The 21,518-nt window shown below is 41.6% G+C and overlaps 1 long non-coding RNA gene across 1 annotated transcript in view; it reads right to left on the bottom strand.

Annotated features, from left to right (window-relative positions):
- The window catches only part of LOC138750958 (uncharacterized), a 154,299-nt gene extending 134,162 nt beyond the window's left edge, over window positions 1-20,137 (bottom strand). Inside the window, exon 1 of the long non-coding RNA XR_011349640.1 lies at window positions 20,057-20,137. This is a non-coding gene — a long non-coding RNA (uncharacterized lncRNA). The remainder of the gene's footprint in view (window positions 1-20,056) is intronic.
- Window positions 20,138-21,518: the final 1,381 nt, after the last annotated feature.

Consider the following 21,518-nt stretch of genomic DNA (forward strand, 5'->3'; position numbering starts at 1 on the left):
TGATTTCACATAATACATCTCCCTCTGACATAGATGATGAACTTATGAATTTATCACTGAAGTTCTTGATAGTGCTGGAACCCTTGCAGATCATGGCTGTCACTGAGCAGCTCTCTTTTTTAGGAGATGTTCATTGTCTGAAACTTATATAGCAGAAATATTACTTCAAACCATGGAACGCTACAGCACAGAAAACAGGCCACTGGCCTTCTAGTCTGTGCCAAAACCATTCTGTTAGTCCCAATGACCCAACTTGAACTTTTCTGTTCAATCTCTGCATTCAGCTGGCTGTAGAGATGTTTTATTTTCATTGGGAATTTAAACAAAAAAAAGGGCCAAGAGATGGCTGATGGAACTTAAATAAATGTGGGGTGATGCATTTTGGGAAGTTAAACGAGGGCATAACATACACAGTGAATGATAGGGCCCTGGGGATGTTCTAGGGTAGAGAGGCCCAAGGGTACAAGTGCACAGTTCCCTGCAATTGAAGATACAGATAGACGAGGTGGCGAAGAAGGCTTTTGGAATGCTTAACCTTTGTCAGATTGGGCACTGAGTACAAGGGCTGGAATGGCAAGTAACAGTTGTACAAAACATTAGTGAGACCATACTTGGAATATTATATGGTGTTCTGGCCACTATACCATAGAAAAGATGTCTTTAAGCTAAAGAGGGTGGAGACAAGTTTCACAAGGATGTTACGAGGACTAGAAGGCTTGAGTTATAAGGAGAGACTGGATAGACTGGGACTGTTTTATCTGGAGTGAAGTGGGCTGAGGATCGACTTTATAGAGGCTTATAAAATCTTGAGGACACAGTAATATTGTTCTTTTTCCACAGAGCAAGGGACTTTAAAACTACAAGCATAGGTTTAACATGAGAGGGGAAACATTTAAAGGAGACCTGAGGGCCAAGGTTTTCAGAAGGTGATGATACATAAATGAGTTGTCAAGAAAATGGTAGATGCAGGTACAATTACAATATTTCAAAAATATTTTCACCAATACATGGATAGGAAAGGTTTTGAAGGGCCTGGGTTGATGACAGGCAAAGGGGACGAGCTCAGGAAGCCACCTTGGTTGGCATGGATGTGAGACCTGTTTCTGTGCTGTATAAATCTATGAATCTATGGAGTTTAATTCATGAACATTTTATGTTCGTGGTAATGTTTGTGGCTCATTGTCCTCTTGATCATTCTCATGAAAGCAGTTCTGGGTTGAGAATCAAATAGGTCAGCCCATACACTGTGGACTTTGCAACTCCTGTTTGGGAGTCAACTTGTTGTCCATGAGGTTCAGCCTGAAACATATGACTTCAGCAAGGAACTTAGGAGCTTTTACATTGATATGGGAGCAGACCTCCTTATGGTGTCTTGCTCAAACAATGTTATCACGATACAGGTACCCGTGCATGGTCTGGGGCTGCTGCCACAAGGTTGCTTTGATAAAACAGGCCATTAGTTATGCTTGGACTCCATTACCTGCAGGTTCCTCTCCATGTCAGCTCCACCCTGATTTGGAAGTACTGGTCTTTTATCATCAGTGCTGGTTAAGCCGTGCCAATAGGTTGCACAGTTCTCACCACAATGTTTTTGAGTATTTCGTGAATCCTAGATCTAAATGCATGTGCATATTGGGAAAGTGAATTGAACTGATAGAATATTGATGAAGGTACTGAGCTGGGCACAGATCACACCTGCCTGCAGTATGCTCAGTGGACAGATCACAATCTGCCTGCAACTGCTTGTCTTGCATCAACATGTGTTTAACATTTTTACCAAGGTATCATCGGCTACTTATAGGTTTAAATTTAACTTTAGACATACAGCTTGTTAACAGGGCATTTTGGCCTACACCCCCAGTACATTTTGAATGGTGGGAGGAAACTGGTGCCCCTGGGGAAAACCCACGCAAACATGGGGAGAATGTACAAACTCCTTCTTTGGCTTGGCTTCACGGACGAAGATATATGGAGGGGTAAATGTCCACGTCAGCTGCAGGCTCGTTTGTGGCTGTCAAGTCCGATGCGGGACAGGCAGACACGGTTGCAGCGGTTGCAGGGAAAATTGGTTGGTTGGGGTTGGGTGTTGGGTTTTTCCTCCTTTGTCTTTTGTCTGTGAGGTGGGCTCTGCTGTCTTCTTCAAAGGAGGTTGCTGCCCGCCGAACTGTGAGGCGCCAAGATGCACGGTTTGAGGCGATATCAGCCCACTGGCGGTGGTCAATGTGGCAGGCACCAAAAGATTTCTTTAGGCAGTCCTTGTACCTCTTCTTTGGTGCACCTCTGACACGATGGCCAGTGGAGAGCTTGCCATATAACACGATCTTGGGAAGGCGATGTTCCTCCATTCTGGAGACATGACCTACCCAGCGCAGTTGGATCTTCAACAGCATGGATTCGATGCTGTCGGCCTCTGCCATCTCGAGTACTTCGATGTTAGGGATGAAGTCGCTCCAATGAATGTTGAGGATGGAGCAGAGACAACGCTGGTGGAAGCGTTCTAGGAGCCGTAGGTGATGCCGGTAGAGGACCCATGATTCGGAGCCGAACAGGAGTGTGGGTACGACAACGGCTCTGTATACGCTTATCTTTGTGAGGTTTTTCAGTTGGTTGTTTTTCCAGACTCTTTTGTGTAGTCTTCCAAAGGCGCTATTTGCCTTGGCGAGTCTATTGTCTATTTCGTTGTCGATCCTTGCATCTGATGAAATGGTGCAGCCGAGATAGGTAAACTGGTTGACCGTTTTGAGTTTTGTGTGCCCGATGGAGATGTGGGGGGGCTGGTAGTCATGGTGGGGAGCTGGCTGATGGAGGACCTCAGTTTTCTTCTGGCTGAACAAACTCCTTACAGACAGCACTAACCACTATGCCAACCGTGCCACCCCTATGATTTGATTTCTCCTGGCTGATACCTCAACCCTCCAAAGGATAGTTACTTTGTATAGTTGTTTCAATTTGCTTATGACTAATGGGAGTGGTGCAGCAGGTGTGAAGGACTTCTGCTGACTTCAAGGCATTTCATAAATCAGTTTCTCCCATGGGTGCACGGGTTAGGCATTCCTTTGAGAATATAACATGAAGAATGAATATAGACTATGCAGAGCAAAGCAGGCTGTTCCACAGGGAGCTGTGTGCTTTCATCTAAAGGCTAAGCATTGACTCTGGTGCCTGGACAATACTGAAAGAACTCTGCAAATACTCAGCAGAATGAGTGCCAAGACCTGTAGCACAAGCATACCACCACGAAGGTATGTACCCTCTCACCGGCCACATGGCAATGAGGAATGAAGGAAAAAGGGACTTCCTTCAATACAAGAAGGAGCTTGCATTATTTACTGCTGAGTTATTTTTATTTAGAAATAATTTTCAAATGATGCAATTGTTATGAAAATGATGTGCAATTAAAAATGGAGATGCTGTCAGAGCTGCTGTAAAGGCAGCACAGCCGCTACTGTGGACCTGAGAAAGCGGAGAGTGGAGACACAGTGCTGTTCTGAAGGGTTCAACCACATGGTCCTAATGCTGGTGGCTCTGTACAGGGTTTAAATGGCTTGTAAGAGGAGTTGGTGTTTTTAAACTAAAATCCTGCGACCACATGGTCTGTGTCCAAGATGACAGCGCCTGAGCTCAGCAGTGGCTGCGAGGGGTTGCAGAGTCCAGGCAAAGTACCAGAAATGGGGAGAAAACCCCTCCAACTTTAAGAAGTAGAAGAGATGACCCTACAGTAAAGTGACCACGGCAATAGTCCAGCAATGGGCTCAGTGGCTGAGGAACCCAGGTAGACGGTAGACAATTTGCACAAACTGCGGACTGCTGGAGACTGGCCCATGAGAACCACACATTGGAACTGGGATTAGAGAGGGTGTTGAGGACAAGAAGGGCTCCAGAAGTGCTTGCTGAAGGCTTCCTGATCATATTGTAGGTTTGAAAGGAGTTTGTGTAGCTGCAGAGCATTGAAGGCAAATCCACAGTCACTCAGTAACTCTGAAGGGACTCATTTGGTTCTCTTTTTCTCATACTGTAAGGGGTGCTGGGTAACTAATGGTGACTCTTTGTCTGCCTTAAGGCAGCAGAAGACAATTTCATGTAATATGACATGTTCAGTTTTATTATGTGACAATAAAGGAATCTTGAATCTTGAGTGGTATACTTACATGAATATTAATATATTTTGAGACTATTTTGAGGTTGACAAGTTTCTAAATGATAGTTAATGGAAATACAAGTTAACAAAGTTAGCATAATGTTTACCGTAGTGGTTCTCAAACAGTGGGCCATGTAGGTCTTTAAAATAGTTAAATAAAGTACTTTAAATTAGATAAATGTGTTTCTTATAGGGCTGTCTTTAACTTAAAAATATTGGTCAGTCATTGCCACTAGTGGGCAATAGCATGTCAGGCTAGAAGCCAGGTGGGCCTTAGACCAGGGGTGTCAAACTCAAATTCACGGAGGGCCAAAATTAAAAACTTGGACTAAGTCGAGGGCCGAACTAAATATTTATTGAAAATTTTCAACAACATCTGCATGTTTTCTCTTCTTTCAACATATGTAATGTTAAACTTTTTCTTATTAAAATAAATGTTTAATAATAGTTTTGGATAAACTCTTTCCAGAAGCATTAACAAATGAGAAATAAAATATTCAATAAATAATATTTCTCTATAGAGGATTTGTCAAATGTTGCTAGTGTGCTGTCGAATAGTAAAATCTGAGGGCTATTGAGAATGTGGGAGAATAACATGATTCCTGAAACAATCAAATGGGTGACTGATTGTGGGCATGAACTCTAGCAGGGTTATTTGCCATGCCCTTTTTCCATTGGTACAGATATCCTTTCATTTACACACTTTTCAAGTTTTATGCCTAATGAGCTTGTATCCAGGTGCAGGACCATTTTTAACCAGGAATATATTTATCACTGTGACATGAAACTATTGGAAGATCGTTTTATCCTGAGATTAAAGTTCATAATACTTACTCAGGCCTGTGTTCGGGAGGGTGGGGTTTGCGGGCGATCGGGTTGGACAACGACAGTGCGGGGGCATCGGCTCTCGCTGCAGGGCGGCATCTTGGCGGATTAGCGGCCCCGTCACCGTGAGTCGTGGATCAGCCTGCGGCAGGGAGGGGGAGTGGGCAACGGTCCTGGCAAGGTCAGGCCTGAGGCCTCCGGTTCCGGGCACTGGGAAGCGGCCTTGGCTTCCCCTGACACCGGCCAGGCCCCAAAACCAGAGTCCACAGTGAGACCCTGCAACGTAAACAGAGGAGGTGGGGCCGATTAGCAGGCTGACGCCAATGCATTCTGGGATTTGTTGTATTACTGTTCATGCGCTATACTGGCGCAGTGGCCAGCGGGCCACCTCTAATACATTTTTGAAATGATCTTGCGGGCCAAATATAATTATATCGCTGGCCAAATTTGGCCCGCGGTCCAGAGTTTGACATGTGTGCCTTAGACTGACAAAGGTTGAGAACCATTGGTTTGGCGTGATGCCAACAGCATCACCAGCAGCCTGTGTTTGAATCAGGCGCCATCTGTAAGACGTTTGCATATTCTCCCCATGTTTCCATGGGTTTCCTTTGAGCGTTTTGGTTTTCTCCCACTCTCTGAGTGCCTTTAAAAAAGGAGTAGAGCAGGACTTGGGACACAGACATCTTTGGACCATTACAAGGAGTGTGGGATGAGAGAGAGAGCTGGCACTATTAGGAGACAACTGGAAGCGAGTGCCTTTAAAAAGCAAGTTAAGGATTAAATAGAACAGTGATTGGTGGGAGGAGTAATTAAGAGAAGGGATAGTGACCAGCGGAGTGGCCAATGTGTGGGTGGCCCAGTGCAGGGGTGAGCTGAGGATGAGTTTGATTCCAATTAGGGAAGATCTTTGAACTTAATTAGGAAGGGTTGATGCTGGAGAGGCACAGGTGCATTTAAACTAGATAAGAAGGGGGTGGGGAACCAGAGGGTAGGAATAGATGTATGGGAGAAGGAAGAAAAAGATAGTAAGGTTGTTGACACTGCTAGTGATAAGCAGAAAGTTAGAGGTGGAGAAGATCTTAAATGTGAGCATTGTAAGAAAGGTAGATGAGCTTAAAACATGGATGGATATTTGTAAATACAATGTTGTAGCTATTAATGAGACTTGGTTGCAGGAGGGGCGCAATTGGCAATTAAATATTCCTGGATTTTGTTGCTTCAGGTGTGATAGAATGGGAGGGGCAAGAGATGGAGATGTTGCATTGCTTGTCAGAGAAAATATTATTGTGGTACTTCGGCAGGATAGTCTAGGGAGGCTATCTGGGTGGAATTGAGGAATGGGAAAGGCAAAGTAATGCTTATAGGAGTGTATTATAGAACACCTAATGGAGTGTGAGAATTGGAGGAGCAAATTAGTAAGGAGATTGCAGTAAACACAGGGTTGTGATTGTAGGAAATTTTAATTTTCCAAACACAGACTGGGAGACCCATACGGTAACCTGGCTGGATAGTTTGGAGTTTATAAAAAGTGTGCAAGAAAATTTTTTGCTGCAATACATAGAAGTACCAACCTGAGAAGAGGCAGTGTTGGTTCTCCTGTTAGGGAATGAGATAGGTCAGGTGACAGAGGTGTGTGTTTGGTAGAACTTTGAGAGCAGTGATCATAGGGCCATAAGTTTCAAAATGGTTATGGAGAAGGATAGGTCTGCACCCAGGGTTGAGATTTTTGACTGGAGAAAGGCTTATTTTGAGGAAATGAGAGAGGATTTAAAAGGAGTGGATTGGAGTGATTTGTTTCATGGGAAGGATGTAATGGAGAAATGGAAGTCATTTAAAGATGAAATTTTGAGGAATCAAAATGTTTGTTCCTGTTAGGTAGAAAGAAAAGGTTAAAAGATTGAGGAAGCCATGGTTTTCAAGGGAAATTGGAAACTTGGTTTGGAAAAAGAGAGATGCCTACAGTAAATATAGGCAGCATGGAGAAAAGGAGGTGCTTGAGGAACATAAAGAATGTAAAAAGGATCTGAAGAAAGAAATTAGAAAAGCTAAAAAGAAACAGGAAGTTGCTTTGGGAAATAAGGTGAAAATAAATCCAAAGGGTTTCTACAGTTATATTAACTGAAAGAGGATAGTGAGGGATAAAAATGGTCCCTTAGAGAATCAGAGTGGTCAGCTATTTGTGGAACCAAAAGACATGGGGGAGATTTTGAACTAGTTCTTCAGTATTTACTAAGGAGAAAGATATTGAATTGTGTAAGGTAAGGGAAACCTGTGGGGAAGTTTTGGAAACTGATGATTGAAGAGGAGGAAGTTCGAGAGCTTTTAAAAAATATAAAGGTGGATGAGTTTCTGGGTCCTGACAAGATATTCCCTAGGACTTTGAGGGAAGTCGGTGAAGAAATAGTAGGGGATCTGACAGAAATATTTAAAATGTCATTAGCGACAGGGATGGTGCCGGAGGATTGGCGGATTGTGCATGTTGTTCCATTGTATAAATAAAAAGGATAAAGGAGTAAACTGAACAATTATCAGCCTGTAAGTTTGATGACGGTGGTGGGCAAACTAATGGAAAATGTTCTTAGAGATGGTATATATAATTATGTGGATAGACATGGTATGTTTAAGAACAGTCACCATGGATTTGTGCATGGAAGGTCATGTTTGACATACCTTATTGAATTTTTTGAAGAGGTTACCAGGAAAATTGATGAGGGCAAGTTGGTGGATGTTGTCTAGATGAACTTCAGTAAGGCCTTTAACAAGATCCCACACAGAGGGTTAGTTAGGAAGGTTCAATCGTTAGGTGTGAAGATGGAAGTAGTAAAATGGATTCAAAAGTGGCTGGATGGGAGATGTCAGAGAGTGGTGGTGGGTAACTGTTGGGTTGGAGGCTGATGACTTGTGATGTGCCTCAAGAATCTGTACTGGATGCATTGTTGTTTGTTACATAGATGATGGGATGGTAAATTAGATTAGTAGGTATGCAGATGATTCTAAAATAGGTGGCATTGTGGATAGTGAGGAAGGTTTTTAAAGCTTGAAGTTTAATGCTGATAAGTATGAGGTGCTACATTTTGGTAGGACTAATCAAAATAGGACATGGTGAATGTAGAGTGTTTAAAAAAAAAATGCTATGGAGTGAAGCAAGGCTGTGTTCTCGCACCAACCCTCTTTTCAATCTTCTTCAGCATGATGCTGAACCAAGCCATGAAAGACCCCAACAATGAAGACGCTGTTTACATCCGGTACCGCACGGATGGCAGTCTCTTCAATCTGAGGCGCCTGCAAGCTCACACCAAGACACAAGAGAAACTTGTCCGTGAACTACTCTTTGCAGATGATGCCGCTTTAGTTGCCCATTCAGAGCCAGCTCTTCAGCGCTTGACGTCCTGCTTTGCGGAAACTGCCAAAATGTTTGGCCTGGAAGTCAGCCTGAAGAAAACTGAGGTCCTCCATCAGCCAGCTCCCCACCATGACTACCAACCCCCCACATCTCCATCGGGCACACAAAACTCAAAACGGTCAACCAGTTTACCTATCTCGGCTGCACCATTTCATCAGATGCAAGGATCGACAATGAGATAGACAACAGACTCGCCAAGGCAAATAGCGCCTTTGGAAGACTACACAAAAGAGTCTGGAAAAACAACCAACTGAAAAACCTCACAAAGATAAGCGTATACAGAGCCGTTGTCATACCCACACTCCTGTTCGGCTCCGAATCATGGGTCCTCTACCGGCACCACCTACGGCTCCTAGAACGCTTCCACCAGCGTTGTCTCCGCTCCATCCTCAACATCCATGGAGCGCTTACACCCCTAATGTCGAAGTACTCGAGATGGCAGAGGTCGACAGCATCGAGTCCACGCTGCTGAAGATCCAGCTGCGCTGAATGGGTCACGTCTCCAGAATGGAGGACTATCGCCTTCCCAAGATCGTGTTATATGGCGAGCTCGCCACTGGCCACCGTGACAGAGGTGCACCAAAGAAAAGGTACAAGGACTGCCTAAAGAAATCTCTTGGTGCCTGCCACATTGACCACCGCCAGTGGGCTGATAACGCCTCAAACCGTGCATCTTGGCGCCTCACAGTTTGGCGGGCAGCAACCTCCTTTGAAGAAGACCGCAGAGCCCACCTCACTGACAAAAGGCAAAGGAGGAAAAACCCAACACCCAACCCCAACCAACAAATTTTCCCTTGCAACCGCTGCAATCGTGTCTGCCTGTCCCGCATCGGACTTGTCAGCCACAAACGAGCCTGCAGCTGACGTGGACTTTTTACCCCCTCCATAAATCTTCGTCCACGAAGCCAAGCCAAAGATTGAACAGAGAGATCTAGGAATAATGGTACACAGTGAATGTGGAATCTCAGGTGGATAGGGTAGTGAAGAAAGCTTTTGGAATGCTGACCGTTATAAATCAGAGTAGAGAGTATAAGGGTTGGGAGGTAATGTTAAAATTGAACAAGGCATTGGTGAGGCCAAATTTGGAATATTGTGTTCAGTTCTGGTCAATAAATTATAGGAAGGATGTGAACAAAATAGAGGGAATACTGAGAAGATTCACCAGGATGATACCTGGGTTTCAGCAGCTATGGAAAAAAAAAGTTAGGTCTTTATTCCTTGAGGCGTAGAAGGCTGAGGGGAGATTTGATAGAGGTCTTTAAAATTTTGAGGGGGATAGATAGAGTAGATGTGGATAGACTTTTCATTGAGGATAGGGGAGATTCAAACTAGAGAACATGAGCTGAGAGTTAGGGGGTAAAAGTTTAGGTGTAACACAAGAGGGAGTTTCTTTACTCAGAGAGTGGTGTCTGTGTGGAACGAGCTTCTGGTGGAGGTGGTGGAGGCAGGTACAATATTATCTTTTAAGAAAACTTTGGATAGGTACATGGACGTAAAAGGTATGGAGGGTTATGGGTAGAATGCAGGTCAGTGGGACTAAGAGAGTATAAGTATTTTGGCATGGACTAGAGGGCCATGATGGTGTGTTTCTGTGCTATAATTATTATATGGTTTAGGGCTCAAATGCTCCAATTGCATGAAGTGGGAAATCTGGGACAGCACAATTGTCCCTGATGACTACACCTGCAAGAGGTGCATCCAGCTGGAGCTACTCAGGATCATTCGTGAGGCAGAGGCAGGGATAGAGAGGGGCTTTAGGGAGACATTCACCCCTAAAAATCAGGATACAGGTAACTGGGTGACTTTATGAGATGGAAGGGGAAGAGGCAGACAGTGCAGAGCACCCCTGTGGCTGTTTTCCCTTAACAACAAGTATACTGTTGGGAGAGACAAGTTGTGGTAGTCACATCTCGGCTCAGAAGGGAAGAGGAGAGATGTAATAAATGGGGACTCATTGATTAGGAGAGCAGATAGGAGGTTTGGTGAATGAGATCAAGGCTCCCAGAAGATATGTTGCCTTCTATGTACCAGGGTCAGGAATGTCTCTGATTGAGATAATAGAATTCTGGGAGGGGGGGAGCAGCCAGATGTCATGGTCCATGTGGGGACCAATGACATAGATAGGAAAAGGGATAAGGTCCTGAAGAGGGAATATAAGAAGTTAGGAAAGAAGTTAAAAAGCAGGACCTCAAGGGTGGTAATTTGAGCCATGCACTAGAGAGGGTAGAAACAGGAAGTTGTGGCAGATGAATGCGTGACTGAAGAGTTGGTGCAGGGGTCTAGGGTTCAGATTTTTGGATCACTGGGATCTCTTCTGGGGAAGGTCTGACTTGTACAAAAAGGACGGGCTGTCCTGAACTGGATGGGGACCAATATGTTGGCTTGCTAGAGCTGTTTGGGCAGGTTTAGCTAGTTGGCAGGAGGGTGGGAATCAGAATGTGAGTGCAGAGATTAGGGTAGAAGGTGAAATCCATGATGCTCTGTGTTCTGAGTTGGTGAGGAAGGATAAGCAGGGATCAAAACACAAATGTGGCCAGTTAGAGGGGTTGAAATGTGTCTATTTCAATGCTAGGAGTATTATGAATGGGTTGAACTTAGGGCATGGATCAGTATGTGGAACTACAATGTTGTGGGTGTTACAGAAACTTGGCTGGAGAAAGGGCAGGGTTGGCTGATGCAGGTACCAGGGTTTAGGTGTTTTAAAAGGAGGAGTAGCATTACTGGTCAGGGATAGTATCATGGCTATAGAAAGGGAGGACGCTGCAGAGAGAGTGTTCACTGAGATGGTGTGGGTGGAAGTCAGAAATAAGAAGGGAGCAATCAGTGTACTTGGAGTAGTCTATAGGCCCCTAAGTCACCTTCAGGACACCAATGAGCAGATAAGCAGGTAGATTTTGGAATGGTGTGGGAAATACAGGGTTGCAGTTATGGGTGCCTCATGAGTCTAATTGAGTTTTTTTAAAGAGGTAACAAAATAATTGATGATGGTAGGGTGGTAGATGTGGTCTACATGGATTTTAGCAAGGCATTTGACAAGGTCCCCCATAAGAGATTCATCGAGAAAGTCATGAGGCACGGGATCAGTAGAACCTTGGCTGTGTGGATAAAAAATTGGCTTGTAGGAAGAAAGTATTCTGTCTGGAGGTCAGTGACTAATGGAGTTCTGCAAGGATCTGTTCTGTGACCCCAGCTCTTTTATGATTTTTATAAATGTCCTGGATGAAGAGGCAGAAGAATTTCTTAGTACATGAAGGTTGGAGGAGTTGTGGATGGAGCTGAAGATTATCGAAGGTTACAAGAGGATATTGACAGGATGCAGAGTTGGGCAGAAAAGTGGCTGATGCACCATCTGAAGTTGTGAAACTGACAGGCTTTTATTAACTATAGACTAGAACAGCCATCAACTTCATTCACTGAACAACACAGAGTGGAATAGGATCAGTCTCGGGAGGCGTGTCCTGCCAATCATAGCATAACAATTGTTTACCACATTCATCCCTCCCTTTTAAGAAGAGTCCTGTGGGATGAGAGGAAAAGAAAATAAATCAAATATACATATGTACATTGTACAGATTAAGTCTACCAGGGGGTCTCTTTTGCCACAGCGAACAACGTGGTAATGGTTGGGGTGCTGCCGTAGCATCCTGAGGAGCTTGTGGTTGGCCTGTCGTTACCAGTTACACTTCATCGGGGGTTGGGGGAGGGGGGGAAACAGGTGAAGGGATAAGGGACTGTGCGGCTGGTGCATCATGAATGACCAGGATTTTGCCTGGATTGGAAAACGGGCCTTATGAGGCAAGGTTAATAGAACTGGAATGAGAGGAGACTTGATACAGGTCTACAAGATTATTGGCCCTTTTATAAAGCAAAAAAAAATCTGAATGTAATGGCGGAGATTCTCTGCCCTCGTGTTGCAAACCTTACCTTCATAAATGGTCTCTGATCCTTCTGTAGGCTTGTGTCAGAGGTGAGCAGAGTGCACCACCTCACTCCATAAATGTCCAGCCACTGCAATGGCTGGCTAGGGGTGGGCTGATGACATTTATTGATCATATGCCAGTGTACTGTGGAATAGCTATCATGTGTGTGGCTGCAGCCTCTACCTTTCTGCCACACCTTTGGAGCTCCAGACTTGCCGCTTTGCTCCATCGTCATTCTCAATCTTTCGGTCGAGGTGGGCCCCTGAAGGTGCTGCAATGGGTGGCCACACTGATGTTCCATATCTGGGATGTAGGTTAATTGGATTATTTGGCTGGCATGGGCTAGTGGGTCAGAATGGCCTGTTACCCATGCTGTAGTCTGAAGAAAACCATTTTAAAAAGGGAGGTGAATCAAAGGAGATTCTGTTGATTGAAGCATTTCCCTGAGTTGGGAACTGACAGCTAACCTTACAAAACTTCTCTGAGATAGGCATTGATTAACTGCAAGTTTCTGCAAATTCTGTCTAATTTCATGATAGCTTGTCCTTGAAATGCCACTACTGTCGAAGACCAATCTGAACCTCCCTCCACTTCCCACACAGCACTCAGCATTTGTACCCTAGCCAATCACAAAAGAATAAACATTTATAAGTATAAGTATATGCTTATCCTGAGTTTAATTCAAGAACTTGTTTTTCTTTGTTAGAGCCTGCACTCTAATTTTTAGTTTGGAAATTTAATTCAATGTTGTTTTTATAGTTGGCTGGAATCTCCAATACATTTTCAATTTCTTGTTATTTTCTCGTCCATCAGACTACTTCCTGATTATGTTTGTTGCTTTTCTATAGTAATACAGTCCTTGAAATTCATTGGCCAGCTGCTATATTAATAGCTACTGGTCAATGAGTGCAACAAAGTAGATATAGTACCAAAGTCTTTGATCTCTAACACCTGTGTTATTATTGGTCCACATAAATCACAGAAGGTGGTTCTTGTGTGAAGCCTGCACACATTTATAAAACCTTCACTTCCAATGTACTTCTCCGCTATTGTCTTGGGTGTATCTAACAATATTGAGACCTATCTACCCCTACACACACACACACACACACACACACACACACACACACACAATTCTCTTTCAATGATATTGAGCATGTTGATATGGGTTAAAGAAATCCCACACAGGATATACTGGCTCTATTCTGGCATTTTTAAGTTTATGCCATAAATATTTATGATATTGGATGGAATGCAGAGACTTTTTAAATCCCTGTCATACTAGAGAAGCATCTATTGTATGCTCTGAGTTGTTCCTAAATTACCTCATTGGACCTTGTTTCTGCAGTAATACCTGTTCTGAACAGATGTTATTGACATAGACACTTGAATTAAATCTTAAATAATATTTAGCTTGTGCTTGTTCGTGTGTGGGAGAGAGAAGAGAAGCAATCAGGCTCTGTAGTGTGAAAAGAGGCAGAACAATCCTTGCTCTGATCAGATACCCTTTCCTTTTGATTTAATCCAAATGCAAACATATTGGCACTGCTGTGATCTTAAAAAAAAATAGAAAGTATAAAGAGCACGGTCTTGGAATAAATTATCAATTTACTGGGTAACAAGCAAATACATCTGGCCTGCAGTTTCACTGTGCTAATTAATGACTTTTTTCTCAAGTGCACAAATTTTGCATGACAAAATTAATTGTTTTCCATTTTTGATCAATTGAATTAAAAGAAAATGGCGGCGCTGCTAGAGCTATTTGAACATGACACAGTCACTGGTGTGGAATGGGAGAGCAGGGGGCAGAGACACAGTGGTCTTTTGTCAGGTCGTACTGCCCAGCCTATCCCAATGGAAGGGCTGCAATTTTTTTCAGCATTAACAAATTTATGGAGGTCCATGTCCAAGGAAGCAGCACACCACAAGGGTTACAGGCTCCTGAGTATCAGAGTGGGAGAACTTGAACCCCTACATCCCTCCCCCCCCTAGAAGGAGAAGCCTGGGAAAGGACTCTACAGGGAATGAAACCATAGGAGCAGACCATCAAGATCTTGAAGGCCAAAGAATTCACACCAGGCTGCAGGATGCTAGAGATAGGCTCATGAAGACCAGGTGTCCGAACTGGGATTCATGCTGATGGTAAGAAGAGTTGATATCTCCATGCCAGATTGTGTAAATTCCATCTGCAGAAATTAGGCTTTACCTAATCTTAGTCTATTATTGGGCAGTTAACAGCTGCTAAATTATTTTCTGGATCATCTATTCTGATAAATTTGAATGCTCTTATTGGGTAGATTTGGAATTAAATTCTGTGCTGAGATGAGGTGTTCAGTCGCCTCTTTATTGGGAGCAGCTCTTCCTTTTACACTTTTCAAGATTAATACGTATACCTTCAACTCAATACTTAAATGTACATTATGGATTTGGTTTTAATTTCAGAAGTTATTTGACTTGAAAAATGTGATTTCATCTAGTATTATTCCTTTTAATTATTTTTTTTAGCCATCTATAATTGATCAAGCCTTCTCTTTTAGGAAAGTTAAAAGAATCATTTCTTTTTCAGATTTGTTTATAGATGATAGCTTAATGTCACTTCTTTCTTAGATACTTCCAAATTAGAAACTTTCTGAATACCTTACTGTCTAACTTTAACATAGTACCAACTGGATTTGATTGATACAGTACAACTCCAATTATCCAAAATCGGATTTTCCAAAATCCTCATTTATCCAAAATTTTTTTTGGAGCCGAACTGACTAGGTACCCCAAGCTCCCGGCACCAGAAACGGTAGGGACCTCATGCTCCCTGGCAGGAGCGGGACCCTTGGACTCCTGGCACAAGCAGGGCCTTGATGGGGAAGTGTCGGTGATCAGCAGTGGCCAGCATTTTTATGGAGAGAATTAAATGTTATTTTATTGCTTAAAAAGCCTTACTTTTTTTTGTTGTTTAAACACTGTTATAAGTGATTTTCTGTTGCTACTAGGCTGTTTTTATAAAATGGCCAATTCTCCTAAAAAACGTTTATCTGAAATGGGCCCAGTTCTGATCATTTTAGATAATTGGAGTTGTACTGTACTTTTTTCATTTGAATCCTTCTCATGAGGGTTTAATAGGTAACACTCATAACAAGTTTTTAAGGTTACAATCAAATTCTAATGACAAAATTAAAAGGGCCTGGGAAGAGGAACTTCAGTTACATCTTACAGAGGAATCATGGGAGAAGATTTTTGGATTGGTTAATATCTCTTCAATATGTGCTCATCATTCTTTGATTCAGTTTAAATTGGTACATCAGGCTCGTATGTTGAAAGACAAATTGGCCTGTATTTTTATTATGTAAATCACAAGTGGCTTCTCTAATTCATATGCTTTGGTCATGCCCTATGTTGAAGAGGTATTGGACAGATATTTTTAAGACTTTGTCAGCTACACTGGATATTAGTTTGCAACTTAACCCATTGACTGCTCATTTTGGAATTGTAGTTCCAAAAATGGGACAATTTCCCACTTCCACACATTGGGTTGTAGCTTTTTCTACATTGTTGGCTAGAAGAGCTATTTTATTTAAATGGAAAGATTCTGATCCATGTAGTTTGACTCAATGTTCTGTCATGTTATGTCATGTTTAAGTTTAGAGAAAGTTAGGAGTCATACATTTGATACTTTCTGTTAAAGATGAAGAGACTTGGTGACCTTTTATAAATTATTTCCACATGACTTAGTTATTATAATTATTTTCCCTTCTGGACTATATTTAATTTTATTTCTTTGTTGGTGAAGACCAGACAATTAATAAATTCTCAGGATAGGCTGCCTAGTATTTTTTTTTTGGTTGGGATTTTTTTTCTTAGATTAGGTGGGATTTGAGGAGATGAGAACATATTTGTTAATTGTGGTGTAAATGTATATTTTTCCCTTTTTGAGTATGTTCTCCTATTCTCCTCATGTTTCATTTAGCTATAATTTGATTAATAAAAAGTTTGAAAAAGAAAGAACACTTAATTAAGAAGACTTAATTTTACATAGATCCCTCAAATTTGTCACACAAGTTCAGAGGATGTTCAAGAAGTCGTATAGTGTGCTGTCCATTGTTGGTCAGGGGATTGAGATCAATGGTTATGTGGTAATGCTGCAGTTCTACAAAATTCTGATTGGAGTATTGTGTTCAGATATGGTTGCATCATTACAAGAAGGATATAGAAGCCTTAGAGAGCGTGCAGAGGAGATTTTCCAGGATATTGCCTAGATTGGAGAGCATATGTGATGAACAAAGTTGACTGAGCTAGGGCTTTTTTTCTTGGGAGTGATGAAGGATGAGAGGCAATTTAATAGAAGTCAATTCAATCCTATTAATGATTTAAAAATAAATAAGATTAGTGCAGGTATAGATAGGGTAGACAGCCAGCACCTTTTTCCTAAGGCGTCAATAGCAAATTCAAGGGGATGTTTGCTTATGGTGAGTATACGTCCGCACATCATCATGCAACGGTTAGCGCAATGCTATTGCAGTGCAAACAACCAAAGCTCAAATCTGCCACTCTCTGTAAGGAGCTGTATATTCTCTTTGAGTCTCCATGTGTTTCCTCTGGAGCTTCAGTTACTTGCGCTCCAAAGAAGTATGCCTTTGGTACATTAATTGCTTACGTGGCAAAGGAGGAAAAACCCAACACCCAACCCCAACCAACCAATTTTCCCCTGCAACCACTGCAACCGTGTCTGCCTGTCCCGCATCGGACTTGTCAGCCACAAACGAGCCTGCAGCTGACGTGGACATTTACCCCCTCCATAAATCTTCGTCCGCGAAGCCAAGCCAAAGAAGAAGGAGGATGTACTTGGTTGCTCAAGGGCCTATTACTTAAATGCTGTATCTGTGAATTAAATAAAAATATTTAATAAAAAAAATCATGGTCCGAATGGGCTGTACTGTGTTGTAATATTCTATCAGAGATTCATTATTAGGAGCTCAGGTTCACTGCTGGAATGGACAAAAGACCATGCAGATGCAAAGGTTTATGGGAGTGCAGGATGCAAATCCATGGATACCCAGGGTCTCTATGTACCCAAGGACACTCTTTGACTTCTCTTTCTCTTACTGGTGGAGGTTCCAGGCAATGCTAGAGGCACCTCTTTGTGTGCCTTTGTGACAAAAGTTGAAAAGAAATTGTGTATCATGTACATGTCATAAAGGAACCTTGAATTATGAAAGATTAAAAAAAAGAATCTAGCAAGGGAAATTTCCCTCATATACAAGATGATTTGAAATTATTTTTGTTATTTTGCAAACACATTTCAGATTTTTACTGCATTTAGTGTACTTAGAAAACACCTCTCTGTTGAATTCATTTTTACTGGTTAAAAACATGAAGAGTCAGCTGCTTTGAAACTAATGTTTGCACTGTGGACAAAATTATACATGGTTCATGGTTTTCACACCATATCCGATTATTGCTCTTTAGCAAGAACAATAACAAAGTGGTCAATGCATATTTTCCTAATAGTTATAAAGTAGTAGTTTTATAGAAAATTATAGTCTAATATTTTGGTACCAGCCTGGCAAAACTTAAATGATTTCCTCAGAGAGCACAGTAAGCTGAACAGCATCACAATCTTAACGTCAATGAGACTTCATCTCCTCAGTGTAATTGCGTATGTGAGAATATAATTACAAAAGGTGTTATTGACATCTCAAAATAAAGTGTCTGTTACCAAGAATTGGATGGTGTACCTTTACTTCAGAGTTCCAAACATTTAGGCTGTCCATTAAAATAGAAACCAGGAGAAAAAGTCAGTTGAGTGGCCAAGGCATTGAAGTTGGAGAGAAATGCATGATTTGCTCCGTAGTCTTGCCAATTGATAGACATTTTGTGGAGCTGAGTGGGAAAATATTATAAATACTGTAATAATAAATGGATAATTGCTTTGTGAGAATGTGTTCCCTTGATCAATTCATTTGTTGCCATGGAGAAAGAAAATTCCCCTGACATTCAGAATCAACCAAATAATAAGAAAATCCCATCGGACCATTAGTGCACCTGGACCTGCACTGAAAGCTATTTGAGATGCAGCAAGGAGTGGCAAGAGGTGGGCGGGATGGGTGAAGGTAGTGTTAAACCTCCCACTGGATTATACACACCTGCTTTTGTTAATGTAGTTAAATAACAGGATCATCATTGAGAGTGAGGGTACTGTATAACAAAAATGTTATGGAAATGCAAAAGATTTAATTTATCAATAGACTTTGGCTAGTAAATTCAAGAAGTTTAACAGGGAAAGTGAAATCTGGTAGATTATTTCAAATCAATTTTATAGAAAGTACTGTGTGATATATGTTTGTGTCAGAAGAAAATTAAATCATGATTATTCAGTAACTCCAATCAATGTTATTGGGAATTAATTCAAGAATAGGTTTAGGAAGGAGAGTATTCTAGTTTGCTATTTCAAAACCTGTAATAAAAATCTCTCCAGCGAAATTAACCATGCTGCACAAAAGGACAATAAAAGATACAATTATAACTTGTATGTAAAATACCAATTATTTTACTGACTGGTGTCCACAAATTTGATAGGTTGGAACAGTTCATCCCCAGCTCAAATAACTGTCTTGAAGGCTTCATGTAAAAATATATAACACAAGTTCTATGACCAGAAAGAAAGTGAAAATCAAGTTGAAGACACTAATAAAATGAAATGGAAGTGTTTTGAGGGATCAAGGAAGATTGATGGCACCCAATGTTCCCCATCCAAGATTGGATGGTCTGGGTAGAATTAAACAAGAAAATCTGCAGATGATGGAGTTTTGTGCAATACACAAAAGAGCTGGAGAAACTCGGTAGGTAATGACCAAAATGTTGGTGACCTTTTGCTGCTTATGGATACTGCATGACCTGTTTCTGCAGCACATTTGTGAATTGCTTTGGTCTTGATAGAGAAGTGGTGGGAAGCAATATGGAATAGATGGTGGATAACCATATGACATGTGATTTGTCTGAAACAATATTGTTATTAGCTCATATTTAAAATGGCTCTTCAGGTTAGATCCCTGAGGTATTTCAAATATAATATTGAGATAGATGTTGTTTCAGAAGAAAGCCCATTGCTAGAGATGTCCTACATACTCTGGGTTCTTAGAGTAGACACTTGCTGAATGTGCAGTGAAATACATGTGAAACACACAGAGATCCAAAAGGTTTGAATTGAAGAATGTAAAAGGATTTTTTTTTCCACCAAAGATTCTTGCAAATTTCTATAGATGTTCTGACTGGTTGATTCACTGCCTGGTATGCACCAGTAAGGAAAAGACTACAGAGGGTAGTGAACTCAGTCTTCACTTCATCGTGGACATCTACAAGAGGTGGTGTCTTAAGGAAGCAGCCCTTATCTTCAAGGACCCTCACCACCCAGACCAGGCCCTCTTCATACTTTTACCATCAGGAAGGAGGTACAGGAGCCTGAAGACCAGCATCAAGTGTTATGAAAACAGTTTCTTATCCTCTGCCATCAGATTTCAAAATGGACAATGGACTATAGACATTACATCATTTTCTCTGGTGGCTGAGGTGTTGTCACCAATGCCCAGTTCTTGCAGACTGCAGGATGTTTTTCAACTGTGCACATATAGACAATATGTCAAATTGTATAATATTAATTACATTAACAATTTTCCCTCCCCTTTCAAAGAAAAGAATAAGTGAAACTAGTTGAACAATATTTACAAGTAAACAAGTTATAGTGATAAACGTCTCTGAATTCTCTTTAATTTCTCTTACTGTACTTGTTGATCTTGGAAACTCCACAGATGTTGTTAATGTAGCATCATCTCTGTAGCGTCATTGTGTTCTATTGCATGGAAACAAGCCCTTTGGACAGTTTAGAACATAGAACAAGAACACTGCATCACAATACTGGCCCTTCTTCAACATCACTTTAATCACTGGTTCCAAATTTGTAACTTCCTATGATCTCGGAAGGTGCTGGGTTGTGATTCTGAAAATTCTCAATCACCTCATTAAAATAAACATTTTTCATTTTACATAGTGCTGGAAGATCTTCTAAATCAACGGGGAGCACATTTGGCGTATAGAAGCTAGTGTAACGCCTTTACACTGCCAGTGATCGGGACCGGGGTTTGAATCCCACGCTGTCTGTGAGGAGTTTGTACGTTCTCCCTGTATTTGTGTGGGTTTTACCCGGGTGCTCTGGTTTCCTCCCGCAGTTTGAAATTTATTGGGGGTGTAGGCTAATTGGTTGTAATTTAGGTTGCATGGACTCACGGGCCAAAAAGACTTGTGACCATGCTGTGTGTCTAAATGAAAATACATTAAAGATTCAAAGCGGAGCCTATCTATATCCACCTGACATTTTGGCTTGCTTACATGTTCCCCTTTATCTCACAATAACTTAGCAGCTACAGAGTGTGTAATTATGTACCCATTCCTTTCTCTCACTCATCATACACCTCTGTCTTTTGACAAGCAATGGCTGAGAGGAAGGGTACAAATCACAATGAATATGACAATCATTCTGCAGACTTTTACTGAAGAAATTTGGTAGTGAAAATATTGTTTCACTCTGACAGTGACCGAGCTGATCAATTTATGTGACAGCCTGGCTTTTTCTATTCATGCTGCTTTTGATTTACGCCCTGGGTTCATAAGCCATATCATTGAGGGATGGTTTATGTTGCCCAGTAATCTCTGCCTGGTTTTTTTGCAAGGGTCTGAGTGCAGAGTGAAGGCATTTTGACACACATTGCCTGATGCCAGCTAGACATGAAGAGGATGGAATCCTGCTCAGCCACAGTTGACTCTTAGAACTCTTGGAACTTAAAAGTGAAAATGTGGAGATTTAACAAGAATGTGAGGAATAATCTTTTAACTTAGAAAGCAGTCTGTGTTTGGAATGTGCTGCCAGAATTAACTGTAGATGTACAATGATGACATTCAACAGACATTTGGATAGATATATGGATAAAAATCGTTTAGAAAGATTTGGACCCAATCCATGGAAATGGGACAAATCTAGAATGTCAACTTAGTAACAAAGTCCCTCAATGTCAGCACGACCACAGAGCTGGAAGTAGAACATGAAAGTCAACATACACCATGGTTGAAGTGAAAAAAAAACAGCTGGAGAAACTCGGCAGGTCAAACAGTCTACTTTATATTAGCAAAGGTAAAGATACATAATGAATGTTTCGTGCTCGAGTCCTTCATCAAGGTATGAAAAATG

Source organism: Narcine bancroftii, chromosome 1 (genome assembly GCF_036971445.1).
Source record: "Narcine bancroftii isolate sNarBan1 chromosome 1, sNarBan1.hap1, whole genome shotgun sequence".
Lineage (NCBI taxonomy): Eukaryota > Metazoa > Chordata > Chondrichthyes > Torpediniformes > Narcinidae > Narcine > Narcine bancroftii.